Raw genomic sequence first — 5,774 nt, forward strand, 5'->3', positions numbered from 1 at the left:
TAACATGGTGACTTGGCATTTTATTAGGGCCAGCCTAAAGTAGGGGTTCTCAACCTTGGGGTACAATGAGAGGGGGTCGCCAGATGCCTTTAAGAAACAACAATTTTGAGCCAAGTTTTGCTTATTTTTACCCATTTTCTGCAACTACACCAAACCTTCCACGTTTAACCTATTTTCATCACTTTTTATTGCCATTTTTTGCTTCTTTTAATGCATTTTTGCTGCATAACTTCCATTTCTGACACTTCTCCAGGCATGGACTGGTCATCTGCCATACCAGGCAATGCCCGGGGGGCCGTAGACCCCAAGTGGGTCGGTCCGGTGCACTAGGTTTTTTTAATGATTATTTTGACATGACCCATCAGACCATACCTGTATCCTGTTTAGGCCGGGAAACTCACGTATTTTATCCCTCTTTCTCTCTATCATCCCGTATTAGTATTTTCCCATAAATATCCCATATTTTAATGTAATAATAAAAAAAATTAATTCCTCTGCCTCTCCAAACTGAACACTGTCACTACCCTCGCGAGAAATGCCACCTGAAATGGCCTGGGTGGCATTTCTCGCAAGATTAGCGCTGACAGCGTGAACAAACCCAGAAACAAATATGAAGAAAGATGGATGGACGTAAGAAGACGCTCCAGCAAAAAAAAAAAAAAACAAAGAACTGGCGTAAATATGTTGTAAAATGTAACATAGAGTTTATCTTCCTAAAGACCATCAGGATGGGACACAGTTACATGTTCTGTTAGATTAATAAAGTGAGGCATCTTTAATCAAAATCAGATCTAGAACTGGTCATACACACATTTATATCATCTCGTATTGACTACTGTAATTGTGTTTTTACTTGTTTTAATAAGTCAACCCTAAACAGACTCCAGATCGTTCAGAAGCTGCTGCCAGACTTTTAACTGGTGCTTCTAGAACATCCCACATCACCACCATTCTTGCTACTCTGCACTGGATTACAGTTAAGTTTCACATAGAATATAAAATATTAGTTCTCATGTTCCGAGCATTACATGGTCAGGCCCCTAAATATATCTCAGACTTGTTGTGCCCCTACTCATCAGGGCGATGCCTTCGGTCTTCAGGTCAGGGTCTCCTAAAGACCCTAAAAACTAAATTTAAAACCAGAGGAGACCTGGTGTTCCAGGCTGTAGCTCCCAGACTCTGGAATAACCTGCACCAGTCTCTCAGGGAGCTCAACTGTGTGGTCACTTTTAAAAAACTGCTGAAGACTACACTTTACAGTAAAGCTTTTAGTTACTGGATTTTAATTTTTATTTATCCTTTAATGTTGCTGTTCTTATGATATTTATGCTCTTGTTTTATTATTCTATTGTGTTGCACTTGTACTTTTACCACAACTCTGTACAGCACTTTGTGATTTTATCTGTAAAAAGCACTTTATAAATAAACTACTTACTTAATAACTGAGATTTTAACGTCTACCACAGAGGAAGGAATGATGTAAGTCACCATGAAAAATCATCCAATCACAAGCTTCACAAATATACACTGTTTTATAAAGTGTTAAATAATGTAAAGTCTGTAATAAATGTGTCTAATAAGTCATTAGTGAATACCAGAGAACCACATGAGTGAGTATGAGAAATTATAATAAAATATATAATAAAATAAAATGTTAATGTCTAACTTAAAGACAAACAATGTGAAATTAACAGTAAATATGCAACGTGTTGACTTGTATATAAACTGTAAGTATATTAAATAAACATATGTGCTTCATAAACACATTTATGTTTTTATTTAGGCTGTTTTATAATTTAGGAAGTAGGGCTGGGTGATATATCGAGATTCAAGATATAGTGAATTTTCTATTTTGGCGATATAGAAAACTACATTATCACAGATATTGATATATTTTTCTGAGCGGCTGTAACACAAGTCATTTCCCCCTGGGATCAATAAAATACTTCTGATTCTCAAAAGGGCAAAATTGTTGAACAAAAAGAGGCAAAATATAGGAAAAAAGGAAAAAGAAAGGTACTTATTGGGCAATACGTGCTAGCGTTCCTGAGTCTCCAGGCTTCCAGGCTGCCAACGTCGCCACCAAAGCCCTCTTTGTCTGTCTCACCAGAGGTGACCCCGTCTGACCCGCCCAGGATCTGCTCATCTGGGCAGCGCTCGTCTGTCCGCCTGCCGCCAGGCAAACCCCCAGACCATCGCTCCCCAGTTTTGTTTGGGGGGAACACTGTTTGATTTAAGCCTTCCTCACTATTTAGTGGAGTGCTTGGACACAGAGTGATTGCTGAATCATTGTCATATGTTTCCCTCCTTGTGTGCTGCTGTGTTTTGTTTCCTGCTCCATGATTTCTTCGTGCTGCCTTTTTGGATTTTGTTGGATAAATAAACATGGACTGGATCTCTGAACATTCTGCCTCTCTCTCTCTGCATTTAGGTTCACACCACCAGACCATGACACATTCACCATGTGTCATGCCCAATATTTGCCATTTTAAACTAATTGTTCCATTATTGCCTTTTTTCTTTCTGTCTGTTTTTGTTTAACCAATTTCTGTGGTTTTTAAAATCCTATTTCACCACCTTTTCCACCATTTTTGGTCACTTTGAACCCATTTTATTAGTGATTAAAACCAGGATTTCCATCTTTAAGATGACTATAATAATAATAAACGTTCCTGGATAACAGTGGATATTATTCAGATGAATAAATAATAATGTGGTTATCACAGATTCATAGAACAATGGACCATCATTTTACTGACTTTATGGATGAGGAGGACTATCAGACAAAACGAGAAGGACTATAAGACCATACGAGAAGGACTATAAGACCATATGAGAAGGACTATAAGACCATACGAGGAGGACTATAAGACCATAAGAGAAGGACTATAAGACCATACGAGGAGGACTATAAGACCATATGAGAAGGACTATCAGACCATATGAGAAAGACTATCAGACCATTTGAGGAGGGCTATAAGACCATATGAGAAGGACTATAAGACCATAAGAGAAGGACTATAAGACCATACGAGGAGGACTATAAGACCGTACGAGAAGGACTATCAGACAATATGAGAAGGACTATAAGACCATACGAGGAGGACTATCAGACAATATGAGGAGGACTATAAGACCATATGAGAAGGACTATAAGACCATAAGAGAAGGACTATAAGACCATACGAGGAGGACTATAAGACCGTACGAGAAGGACTATCAGACAATATGAGGAGGACTATAAGACCATACGAGGAGGACTATAAGACCATACGAGGAGGACTATAAGACCATACGAGGAGGACTATCAGACCATATGAGGAGGACTATAAGACCATACGAGGAGGACTATAAGACCATACGAGAAGGACTATCAGACCATATGAGAAGGACTATCAGACCATATGAGAAAGACTATCAGACCATTTGAGGAGGACTATAAGACCATACGAGAAGGACTATAAGACCATACGAGGAGGACTATCAGACCATACGAGGAGGACTATAAGACCATACGAGAAGGACTATAAGACCATACGAGGAGGACTATCAGACCATACGAGGAGGACTATAAGACCATACGAGGAGGACTATCAGACCATACGAGGAGGACTATAAGACCGTACGAGAAGGACTATCAGACAATATGAGGAGGACTATAAGACCATATGAGAAGGACTATAAGACCATAAGAGAAGGACTATAAGACCATACGAGGAGGACTATAAGACCGTACGAGAAGGACTATCAGACAATATGAGGAGGACTATAAGACCATACGAGGAGGACTATAAGACCATACGAGGAGGACTATAAGACCATACGAGGAGGACTATCAGACCATATGAGGAGGACTATAAGACCATACGAGGAGGACTATAAGACCATACGAGAAGGACTATCAGACCATATGAGAAGGACTATCAGACCATATGAGAAAGACTATCAGACCATTTGAGGAGGACTATAAGACCATACGAGAAGGACTATAAGACCATACGAGGAGGACTATCAGACCATACGAGGAGGACTATAAGACCGTACGAGGAGGACTATAAGACCATAAGAGGAGGACTATCAGACCATACGAGGAGGACTATAAGACCGTACGAGGAGGACTATAAGACCAAACAGACCCTCTAGCATTCAGTGAATACATCCCAAGACCTGTCTGAGAGCATAAACATCTTAAAAAACATGATGTTTAATAATTTAAGAGCATCATCTCTTTAATTTGTTTTCTTTTAAATACTTTTGACACAAAGAAAAAAACTCAGTGTCTGCAACTCTTTCAAAACACAGAAAATCTCAACTCAGCAAAAAATAACTATATTAATCTTTGTATGTATTTAAAAGCCACTGATGACCATAATTAATGTAGATATGTGAAAACAAGACGGCATTTTTAAGATAAACTGGTGTCCTGGTGCTTTGCAGGTTTCTGACACATACGTTAAGGCTGTAGAAAAGAAGATGAATGAATGACAAACATATTGATTCTCTTTATTATCACATTCATAAAGTAGAAGAAAAGCAGATCAGTCTAAACGTCTTTACGCTAAATCCAGAGATCAACAAATGTGAGACGAGACCAGATTTAAAAATGTGGTGAAGGCAGATCTGGAGGACGACAACATTAAAATGAATAAAATAGAACAATGTTTGTAGCTAGTGCCTCACATCAGGGTGGTTTATGTAAATCAATCAGTCAGGCTTTTCACAGGTTCAACACTGTCATTCCCATAACTGAACGTTACTCTCTGCAGGTCTAATCAAACAAAGAAGGTCGTCTTCACGTGTACATAATCACACGTCTAACATGGATTCATCACATCATAAACAGGCTCAGTGTGTAAAGATAAATCATGATGTCATTTCTTTCAGTCAGGTCAGCGTTTGATAGGGTTAGTGATGGACGTGTTAGTGAATATTATCTTTACATACAGTATAAAGTCAGACTGTCTAAAAGTCTGGGTCTACAAAGAGGACCTCTAAAAGAATGTTATAAAAAGAGAAAAGTAGAACTTTCACTAATAAAAGTGAGCAGCAGGGAAGGTTTAAGTTAAGAGCTTGAAGTGAACGGGGAAATTAAAGGTTGTTCCCTAAAGACATGGTTTACATTGTGAACCTTAGCATTAGGTTCTATATGTTCACCATGGAAACGAAAGCACAGCTTCACAATGTGAATTCACAGCTGTTACATCACACTTCATTTCATGTGCTGCTTTGTCATTGTCGTAGAGAAGAGCTTTCATGCTAAACTGCTAACGTACAGTACACTGAGGGTTTGAGAGCTAGCACTGCTAAGATGAGCTCATTAAAATGACAGTTTAGCAGATTTATTTTTCCCCATGTTCCACTTTACTGTCAAACGACTGTGCTTTACTCACACAGCGAGTCTCAAAGGCTCCACCTTCATTAATAAAGAAACGGTTGCTTTGTGCAGGAGGAAAAGTCCAAATCAATAATGCTGTGCATCGCAGCAAAGCTCCTCCCTCTCCTGGTTTTATCTACTAAACATTGTGATCATGAACTCTGGGATTGTGCTGGAGCTCCGACACTAAAAGGAAAGCTTACATTTATATTTCAAAGCAACACCAGGGAAACTGGAAAAGGCTGAGAAAGGTTGAACAAAACATTGGAAGAAAGAGAAAAAGGTGAAGAGAGGTAACGAGGAAAGGTAGAGAGAGGGAGAGGAAAGGTGGAGAGAGGAAGAGGAAAGGTGGAGAGAGGGAGAGGAAAGGTAGAGAGAGGGAGAGGAAAGGTAGAGAGAG

The sequence above is a fragment of the Gouania willdenowi genome, chromosome 10 (genome assembly GCF_900634775.1).
Source record: "Gouania willdenowi chromosome 10, fGouWil2.1, whole genome shotgun sequence".
Classification (NCBI taxonomy): domain Eukaryota; kingdom Metazoa; phylum Chordata; class Actinopteri; order Blenniiformes; family Gobiesocidae; genus Gouania; species Gouania willdenowi.